Source organism: Magnolia sinica, chromosome 3 (assembly GCF_029962835.1).
Source record: "Magnolia sinica isolate HGM2019 chromosome 3, MsV1, whole genome shotgun sequence".
Lineage (NCBI taxonomy): Eukaryota > Viridiplantae > Streptophyta > Magnoliopsida > Magnoliales > Magnoliaceae > Magnolia > Magnolia sinica.
Window position 1 is genome coordinate 1,086,382 of NC_080575.1, and position 11,178 is coordinate 1,097,559.

At 38.8% G+C, this 11,178-nt stretch overlaps 1 long non-coding RNA gene across 2 annotated transcripts; it reads left to right on the plus strand.

Annotated features, from left to right (window-relative positions):
• The first annotated feature begins 4,807 nt into the window (after positions 1–4,807).
• LOC131239218 (uncharacterized) lies at positions 4,808–10,022 on the plus strand. 2 transcript variants are annotated; one of them, XR_009168091.1, is made up of 7 exons: positions 4,808–5,147; positions 5,291–5,467; positions 6,253–7,206; positions 8,070–8,146; positions 8,348–8,874; positions 8,977–9,005; positions 9,100–10,022. It is a non-coding gene; the product is annotated as an uncharacterized LOC131239218 (long non-coding RNA). The 2 variants fall into 2 exon arrangements; XR_009168090.1 differs by lacking the exons at positions 6,253–7,206; positions 8,977–9,005; positions 9,100–10,022 and having other exon boundaries at positions 8,348–8,432.
• Positions 10,023–11,178: the final 1,156 nt, after the last annotated feature.

Here is an 11,178-nt window from a genome sequence, read left to right on the forward strand (position 1 = left end):
GCTGGGCTCAAGCTATTAATGGGATTTTCCTCCTCAGGTCAGAGGAGATGTGGTGCGGTTCAGATGCCATAAATAGTGGAATCACCGCACTGCTTGACCAGTCGAGAGCATTGCTCGACTAGTCGAGTGAACAGTGCTCAACCAGTCGAGGGTCACTCGACTCAAAGTCCAGCGAGCTCAGTGAACAGTGCTCGACCAGTCGAGGGCTGGCTCGACCAGTCGAGTGAACAGTGCTCGACCAATTGAGGGCCGACTCGATCAGTCGTGTGAACAGTGCTCGACCAGTCGAGGACTCTGCTCAACTAGTCGAGCTTACGCAAATTTGAGTCCGGATCTTGTGCGGACTGTAGAAATTGGAGGCAGTTTCGCAAGAGGTGCGAAAGGGAGTTTCCAAATCTATAAATATTGGTGCATAGGGTCTTTCTATGCAATGCAAAAGTGTTTCCTAAAGCTTTGCAAGAGTTTGCTAAATGGTTTAGGGCTATCAAAGGTGTGAGAGAGAGAGAGAAAGAGAGAGAGAGGAAGCTTGTAGAAGGGAGGTTATGCTCGTGGAGGTGATCTATTGTGCAATCAACATATCAACACTTTTATGTCCTCGTGATCGGTGAGATCTCTCTGTTATCTTTGTTTCTCTTACTGTTTATCCGCTCCTGCGTGAGTGAAGAAGGTTATAACGTTCTACTTCATAGTGGATTGTTGATCTGGACGAAGTCTCGTGGTTTTTACCTCTTTAAGGGTTTTCCACGTAAAAATCTCTTGTGTAGTGTGGTTTATGCTTTGATTTATTTCATTGCTTTACTATCCCATAATTCTAGTTTGTTTTGGTGTGGTTTATGCTTTATTTCATTGTTTTATTATCCCATAATTCTAGTGGATTTTGACTCAGACTCGACTCGAACTCGGCTCAGCTAGAACACACACACACACATACACACACACACACACACCGCGCCTGAGCTTCACAGTTTCTCTCTCTCTTAGCACCAACAACAAGGTACCTCTATGACTTTATCTAATATTTTTTATATATATATATATATATATATATATAATTACTTAATTGAATATTTGATTTGGAAGTTGGGTCAGATGGCTGGGTTGAATCGGGTGTGAGGTGGGTCAGGTTGCTGGGTTAAGTCAGGTGCAAGTTGGGTCGGGTTGGGAGAAGGCTCGACTTGATTCGAGGTAAGTTCGTCTCAACTCGATCCATTAGCTCGCCTCAAGCTCAACTCGAATGGTTTGGCAAACAAGCCAAGCTCCAATGGTAAGGTCGAGGCCGAGCTCAAGCTCGGGCTCGAACTCAAGGAGAGCAAGGACAAGTCAAGCCAATCTTGGCTCACCTCGACTCGACTTGGCTGGATGTACAGTCTTCACGTTGGGTACAAGAAAATACCCACATTTCTGGGCTATTATTTCACTCATATCTGCACCTGCTAATGGGTGGGAGACTGGGAGCGGAATAGGTGTGGCCGGTGGGGCACACCTTGATGCATTTATTGTATATCCACACCGTCCATCAATTTTTCTAGTTCAGTTTTGGACATGAGGTAAAAAATGACGCAGATCCAAATTTCAAGTGGAGTATACTAAAAGAAACAGTAGTGATGGAGCATCCTACAACTAAAAACTTGTTCGGATCCACCGTAATGTTTAAATAATATTTATTTGACATCTAACCTGTTGATAAGGTCACAAAAAGCTGGATGGAAGGGAAAATCCAAAACTTGTGTGGCCCAAAAAAGCTTTTAATGGCCAGTCACCAGTGTTTTCTAAGTCACGGTCCACCTGAGATAAATATCTGCTTTATTTTTGGGTTCATTCCCTAAATGGATCTACGGCCAGAAAAGCATCCAGGGGCTCGTGGCAAGGGTCGCACCGTTCATGTATGGCCTGGAATGAACACCGTGTCCCAAGCCTTTAATACGCAATGCTTAAAATACCAGATTTTTTCAGCAGAATATAAAAAACTATGCATTTTGTTTTTGTTCAGGACAAAATTCCTGACAAGGAGACGTGTGCGTACCAAGCACCGAGTAATTGCAGTAAGCCGAGTACACTCGTGGGGAGATCCATCCGGTTCATCAGATGGGTTGATCAAAAGCATCAGCAACCCTCAAAAGAGTGGACGGTTAAAACTTTTCCAATTTAGAGCACCTTAAAGAAAAAAATCAGTGGTTGCCTAAAATTAGAGAAAGAGTATGCGCAATGCAACACCAGAGGCACATGATATGTACCATTAGATTATAATTCCAACTAAAAATTATAAAAATATATGATCATTGTGAAGATTTACGGAAAAGTTTTGTTCTATTATCATTTCTTACTCAAAAATTTTAAATTTGCATAATAATAGGTTGTATTTGTCCTAACCCGCTAGTTTGATTGAAATTCTAAATTTTCTATTTCTTTGTATTTAATGATTCATTGTGACTTTTGTTTAAAATTTTATCTCCTCAATCTATTTTATGATTTTTCAATTTTCCTTGCTAAATCAGATCTTCACTCATATGAGAAGAAATCAATTTTCTAATACCTGCTTTTATTTTCAAGAGTAACATAGTATTAAAGAATCTACTAATGTTATTTAATGAAAATTCTAACACTAATATTTAATTAGGTTATCGTTGACAGTTGTAAATTTTAATCTGACCACAGTTTGTTTGTGTGTTTCATGGGAGTTGAGAGACACGAGCCATCTAAATTCTACTACTAATATTAAATTATTTTAGTTTTTATATATGCTTTTGTTTTTAGGAGTAATATAATTTTCCCTATCGTGACATTGCAAAACCTATGTATGAAGTGGATTTGTCACACCCATATCTGTGGGCCCCACACAGCTTCCCACCACAGGAATGAGGCAATCTGTGTCCACTTCCCCTAGTGGTGACGAAGCACATAGTCTGCGTCAACACGTCACATGTCCGAGCCCCTATAAGATGAGGCGAGCGGTCATCATCTTGCAGACGTGCGCCTCTAGTGAAGCCTGGCAGGTGAGGCGGTGGATCCAAACCGTCTATCCAGTGGTTAGTGCTTGGATGGCCTCAGGTTGAAAAACATTTAAACCGGACAATTCTGCCCATGAAGATAGGCCCACTAGTTGGAAGGCAAAAATCCATCTCCATCCATCCACGTGTCATTCACTTGGCTAGAATTATATGACTATAGCTTTTGGGGGTCTGGCCTATCTAAGGTAAGGCTTCATAGATAAATGGTCCAGATCTTGTACACGTATGCAACGTGCATACGTGCATCCATAGCATGATTGATAACTTGGATACTTTCAATGGGTGGAATGGAGGGGAGCTCTCTGATTGCTCGGGAGTCGGAACTTCCCATTGGAGGGTTAGATTTCATCCACCCGGTAGAAATTATTATCATCATTATTATTATTTTTCCTTTCTATTGCCTGAGCCATCCAAAATGGCCCCAACCATGTTAGCGGTTCGCATTACCGAACAATGGTCGTAACGACTCGATGTAGACAATTGGTCTTTTTTAATTTTTTAAAGCCGGGGCCACGCACTACGGTTTGCGTTTGCAACTGCTTACTAGATTGTGGCAACTTTTCCAACGTACACGTAGCATGTGGTCACCAATCTGCACCGTCCAAATTACGGGCTTCATTGTGGATGGGCCATTGACCAAAAACCACATTAACAAACGAGGCTGGATCCAATAGTATGTTTGGTAAGTTAAGCTTAACGTACAAGTCAATGTGTGGTGCCCACCATGACGTATGCATGACATCCAATCTAACCATTATGTGTGAGCCCTCATGTTGTTATTAGAAAATAAATACCAGGCGTCCATCATTTGCGCAGTACAGGGTCAAGGGACAAAATTGGATGGTCAAAATCATGTGTGTGACATCCAGTCCGTCCATCATTTGCACCATTTCATATTAGTACACGATCCCAAAACTCACGGCGACACCCACCGCTGAAACATTCCTGGGGCCCTCCACGATACTTATATGCCATCCAACCTGTTGAAAAGGAGAGGCATGCAAGGATGGAGGACAAAACCAAATATCATCCTAAGCCAAATCAACGATAGGTCCAGTAAGATTTCATTCGTAGGTGGCCCTATTTCCAGATCTCTGTGTGGGGTGGGTCTACTTGAGGTTTAGATTGGCATTCTAAATGACGGACGAAGTGGATGTCACTCACACATTACAGTGGACCCCACAGAGGCTTTTTTTTTGGTTGCACAGGATCTCTATAAGAAATTTGCGTCTTGATATTTGGGCCACAAAGTTTCCCATGTCTCTCAATCCAAACCGTCCGCTATGTAAGATCCTGACACTCTTATTTAGCCTGTTGAATTCGGCTACTGACCGTTTTCTTTCTAGCAACCCATTTTATCGGCAGAGGTGGCGAGGAACCGTCTTGTCGGGCTATTCCCATTCCACCATGGACCCACAATTTGGATGGTCGGGATAACCGTACACATGTTTGGTAGACGGTAAACGGTGGCAAACATACATGATACAGAGACCGTCATTCCGTTGGAAACGGAAAGTATCCGTTGGCGCCTTCCAGCTGGCTGTGACCGTTGGTGCCTTCCAGCTGGCTGTGACCGTTGTGTTGATATGGGTTTGAAACGGGCGCGGATTAGGTAGTTTCCCCGCCTGTTCCGAGCTCGGGGCAGGCGGACGATCTGAGGGCAACTGAGGGTCCACCGTGGCGTTTGAATTTTATCCACACCGTCCATCCATTTTTCCATATCATTTTAAATTATTAATCCAAAAATAGAGAATATCAAAGGCTTAAATGGACCACAAGGTGGGGATTAAATTCCTATTTCTCGCGCGATCTCTCCGAAAGCTTCTCCTATTCAATTCAATGGCATCAACAATCAGGTCAAAACGCCTTGTTTTCCTTGCCTTGCAGCTTCAATGGTTGCAGAGGGATCAACCCATCTTTCATCCGTCCGATTCTAGGAAGCTCTCCATCTCTAATGGGAGCTCTCTCTCTCTCTCTCTCTCTCTCTCTCTCACCTATACTCTGATGGGAGTTCACCTTTTTTATCCGATCTTGAGCAGCTCTGAAAGAAGGTCGAACCAGACGGTAACCGCTGATCTAGATGAGACCCTCCTTGTGTCCCAAAACCCTCTTTCTCTGCTCTTTGATCCTTCTCCACTGGTAAGATTTTGATCTTCTCATTCCTCAATAGGTTCTTTCCTCTCCAATCTTTTCGAAATCTGTATGCATCCAAATCGTTGAGTGTAAAATCAATCCTATTGCGTCCATCTATCTTTGATTTTTTATTTCTTTTCTCATTTCAGGTTTTCTGATGCCCTATTAATGGCTCTATTTTTATATATAGAGAAGCAGAGGCAACCATCAATCATCTCTCACCATCACCTTCATCTAATCTCTCTTCTCTGATTTCAACGGCCTCTGATCATATCCCATGGGATTTCTGTGTATTTCTCTAGAAAGAGCCTTGGAAATGTCACAAGGTATGGGATTTCTCCGATTTTGATTATTATCTCTCTTCATTTCTTCAGTCTTAGATCCATTTCGGGATATTTCTCTTGAGATCTGCGTATGTGATTTGATTAGTGTTTGGAATTTCCTTCATTTTGTTTTTTTAAAAAAATAAAAAATTGTTGAGACGATTAGCTTTGGATTCTCAATTGAAACTTCCCTAGATCTGTTCATTAGATTGGGTTTCCCTTCTGATTCTTTTGATATTTGTTTTTTTTTTTTTTTTTTGCTTGTCTTTTTATGAATGCATGTTTTGTTAGATTTGGAGAGATGGGTGATTCTCTGATGTTAACTCATCCTCATTTACAATGAAAAGTTATACTCTAGAATTGTTGAAAATGGAGCTAATTTATGGTTCTTATCATAATTTGACTGCACATTCTCTGGAGCTGCATTTTTTTACAACAAAATAGGGAGGTATTGGAATCATGTCCAAAGCATGATTTCCCAATTTGATCCTTTTACATTTTTGTGATAAATTATTTCTATTTGATTTGAGTTCTATAAGCAACATGTGGTTTTCTTTTTCTTTTTAAAGAAAAAATTCTTCTCATTGAGAGGTTGTTGTGAGCACAAGCTAGATTGGAAATATTTATGCAACAGAATTACTGATACCCACTATGTGTATCTTGGTAAACTTTGAAATGATGCATGGCGTTGGTCTTTTGGTAGTCTTTAATTTATGTAATTAAACAATATTTCACTGTGAAAATCATTTGGTGATTTATTTATTTTTATCTGCATAAATCTCCTTCAGGATTCAAAGTCCATGCATCTGTAAGACGTAGCTTGGAGTTGATTTGGAGAATTGTAAGAGCTCATGGAAGGGACAACAAATTCATTCCTAGTTTAGAAATGAAGCTTGCCTAAGTTATGCTTCATATTAGACATTTTAAATGAACTTTCAGTATCGATACTATAGGACATCAGCGATTGTAAGTCTTGGGCTGAACTATCTATCGGTGTGATATTTGTAAGTTACTTGTGATGTTTCTTATAACTTGAAAATTTTCTTTTCACCTTCTTTTGCCTTGTGGAAATTTGATTTCATCTAGATGGGAAGTAGATCCCTAAGCACATGATTAAAATTGCTTTTGAAAATGTTCTACGCTTTTTTTAAAAAACCCAACTGCTCCCTCACCTGAACATGTCATTGCTTCAATTTAGATTTTGTGCAGTTATGGTCTGGGAGCGGATAGGCATTAGATATGTTGGCAGGATAAACAAATCATAATCATAATCTTTTCTTGACATGGCTGTTGTGCAATGCTCAGTACCTGTGTCCAATATCATGCAATGAGGGTATTAGATCTGTCTCAGAAATGGCCAGCCATATCCAAATAATTCATATTAAAATAATAACTAAAATTATAATTTAACAAAATATGTTAGTAATATGATCATCAACATAGCCTTCTCCACACTATATGGGGTTGTCTTTGTGTAACTTGTTTCACGAATCATATTCAGAACAGGAATTCTTGTGATTGCATGGTAAACTTTTTACCACCAGCTACTCACCTTACATCAACCCTTTCCTTTATCCTGAGTTGGGACTGGCAGGCACATATTGCTTCCAGGCAGAGCTTCAATTAGTTAGAAGATATTAATTATTAAATGCTAAGCTGTGTCCCTGTATGCAGTGATTTGGATTCAAGTGAGTCTCTTGCCTCAAGTTGTACTGTTACCCAACACCCGCATCCACACCCAGGTAAGATAGGCTTCCAAAGCAATCCTTGAGATGTCAAATGATTTTGTAACTTTTTTTGTGTCCCTGTATGCAGTGATTTGGATTCAAGTGAGTCTCTTGCCTCAAGTTGTACTGTTACCCAACACCCGCATCCACACCCAGGTAAGATAGGCTTCCAAAGCAATCCTTGAGATGTTAAATGATTTTGTAACTTTTTTAAAAAAAAGTATATTAATGATATGGCTGTTCCTGGTACCTAGTTGTTGCCTTGTTGGTATTGGATACAGTTACTGTGAAATAAACCTGATTGCACTCAGCCCTTCTTTAATTTGGTAGCCCAGAGACACATCTGATTCTTAATTGTACTTGAATTAATCCTGGAGATGAAAGTTCGTTTCATAAAATTCAAAGCTAAGATATTCTCAAATTTATAGTGTTACTGCATAACTAATCCTGAAATTTATAGGGTTAGTTATATCTAGCATTTGATACTTCACTCATTCTAAATTTCTTTAGAGTTCCTGGTCATGCTCTGTCATACAAGACCTTCTACATAAATTGAGTGAGTAAACATGTACAGAAATTGTATTGAAGTTGCTCATCAACAAAGACCTAAATTGAAGGAGCAAGCATGCAAGGGTCCTTTTAATAGTTGATCTGCATGTATGGGATATGGTTTGTAATCTCAGATCTTTTTCTAGAAGATGGTTGCAATATGAATCTTTGAATGTATTTTCTTGTATAGGTTTTCAATTCATCGTCCTTTCTCTTAATTGAACTGTAGTAAATCAACAACTTTTTTTCAATCTGTTTTTGTTCTTTATGTTGATTTGTCTAAGTGGTTCTTATTGAGATAAATTTATTCTACCCCTTTCTTGTCCAAGATTTCTGCTGATGCCACTCCTAAATCATCAGATGACATCAAATAGTTTTTCATCAATCTTCTCCAATTTCTTGCAAGGTAAGTGTTCGAGATTATTCTCAATGATCCAGTGCAATTTTGATTCAATTGATGACCATATGGTACTCTTTTCAATCACTACCACGAAATGTAGAGTTGCTCTACCTGATGGTTGCAGATGATGTTCATTGTACATGCCATTTTGGCCCCCTATGCTGGCACGTACAAACTGTATTCTGATTGCTTTTGTTTCTACTGTAGGTCCTAGCCAGAGTCCAGGAAACTCTGAAGAAGCACTATCTTACAAAAGCTCTTGCAATGAAAGAGCAGGTGTGGTTTGTGGTTTGTACTGATTCTATATTCTCTGTATATACCTTGACCTTGTACTTGTGGTTGCTAACTGGTACTGGACAAGTGTTTCAGATTTTAGATTTATGGTCCAAAGAGGCCAAAGCATTAAAATTCGTACTTGGGCAGACTGCTAAGGATTGGTAGTTTAATTTCAGCATCTACTAGAATTGGAGTTGTATCTTTTGCAATTTACGGTTGTTTCTCTGTTTGCAGTTGTACTACACGTAATATTTGATAGTATTTAGCAGCAACTGGCATCGAGTATTGGTGCAGCTCTTGTGACAGTGTGGTAGGAGTCTGTAGTACTGACTCCTCTGTTGCATCTTAAAAGTAGTCCATGGGGAACTATTTGTTCTGATGAGTGCAGGACTTGCATGTCATCTTAATGCTTATTGTGCATTGCCTTTGTATTCTTATTGACGAAAGAGTTACCAAAGGTGCACTTGGTGTTTTTAGGATTTGGTTCGTGAGGGAGAAGAAGCATCTTTTACATCATAATTATTGCTAAGTTAGTAATAAAAACTTTCTTTGTTTTGTAGCAATTGATGATTAAGCTGCACGGCAGCAGGTGTGTTGTCAGCTCTGTAGATTTACCTGTTCCCTGCTCTGCATAGCCTTTGGTTTGCTCATTTATGATGTGGCGCTATATTTTGGTTTCATAGGTTAGTTTGAGAAAAAGTGTTCTCAATCAACAATTAATATATTGGGAGAGGAAAATACCCTTTTGTTTTTGCAGGCCTTCTATTAAGGTGACCAATTGTGTTCATTGATAAACAACAAGGAAAGTTAAGAGCATTGGGCCCATGGAATCTTTTTTCTTTTTCTTTCTATTATTTATTTATTTATTTATAAATCAGGATAGCTCTTGTAAGTCACAATAGGCAGGTCCAATATTCAGCAAGAACCATTCACTTTACATCCTTAGTTCTATAATCAATTTTATCCTGTATACACTTCAAAACATTCAAGATTAAAAAACAAAGACCCCCCTGCATTATCAATCAGATCTGTCCATCCATTAGACCTTAATAACGATTGCTTCGTTTTCAAAAATCAAACTTGTTGAACAGTCTTCTTATTCATCACTTTTCTTTAAGAAATTTAACTATTTTTCTTTTTTCATATGGTTGCTTTAGTGGCCATTGATCAAATGGACAGAAATGTCTAATAGTGGACGTTACACAGAAAATCGTGGACCCTGCTTGGCTGATTCATCATGGGGCCATAAGCCATGTGCAAGGAACTTTGATGCGATGTCCTTGTTTTCCGAGCAAAATCATTTGTTGATCTGGGGCAATATAAGTCCTATAACTCAAAATCAGCTTTTCTTTAAATTATTTATGTGATGCCCTTTTTTTTTCCGAGCAAAATCATTCATCTGTGCAACTCTCTCCTCAGGAACTATTTCTGCATCTGTTTGTAGTTCAGGGTATTATAATTCTATTATGAAAAATAGGTTTTTCTTTCAATTGATGTTGTGTTGTGCTTGTTTTACTTTTAGAGTGAAACAATACAAAACCGGTACCATTTAGCCCCCAGTTTATCATCCATGTTGTTTAACATAAAGTAGGGCATGTTTCCTTTTATTGATCTTGAAGAATGTGTTGTTGAAATTTGTTTTACTTATTTAAGTTCTTTTCTCTCATTAGAAGATGGAAATGGTTAAATCAGATAGGAAAGTGGACACTGTCCAGACACGGCACAATCTGAACGGAGGTATGCGTGTGCCTGTTGTGGGTTTTAATGCAGTGAACTATTTCCTTTTGATGAGAAGATTTTCTTTGATATTTATCTTCGTCAATGCAGGTTGTCTTGGGAGCTTTGCTGGCTTCACTGGTGCCTGTTGTTGGTTTTAATGCAGTGATGACTTCAGAGCATTTTGCATCATTTTGGGTCAGTTCATTTACAATGATGACTCTCTCTCTCTCTCTCTCTCTCTCTCTCTGAGAATTCTGGAATCTGTAAGAGCTTCTCAAAAGTCGATATCCATCCCTATTTCTTCTTCTTCTTTCTGCTTCTTCATGATTAGAAATCTCCTATCTACGTTTCTCCATCTTTTTTTCGATTATTTCAATCTACTTTAATGATTTTCAATAGATAGTTTTCGAATTGCAGTTCTTGAATATATAATTCTCTGATTTCAGCTGATGATCTGATCTCTGCAATGTCTTCTTTTCTAATTCTTTCCTCATTTCAATTCTTTCATCTGAATTTCACGCTTGTTGACGGATTTCGAAGATTTTGAGGTCTATGCAACACATTTCGAGCCAATTATGATGATCTTCCATGGATAATCTTGGATTTCTTCAGACGATTTCGAACTTAAATACTATTAGATTGAATGCAGTTTCTTGAATTTTACTTGTTCTTGTGATGTCCAGATCCCCGCAGATAAACTCATCTGTTTTTTTTTTTTTTTCTTTCCAACCTGAAATTCTGGCTTAACAACTTCACTTTTCGAAGATTTTAGATGTTTTTTGATCGAATTCGATATTCTTTTGGTGATTCTTGTGGATGATCTTTGAATTCTTTGAGAGATTAACAGATTCAAATGATCAAATCACAGTTCTTGAAAGGTTTTCTGTCACTTGATTCTCGACTGTGTAGAATCAGTATATCTTGAGCATCAATGAATCAGACCTCTGTAATCTCTGTTTTCTGATTTCCCGTTTTGGAGATTTTCTCAGTGAGATCCATTGAAGCTTCCTTTTTAACTCTTTTATAAGCAGTTTTGGTTGCCT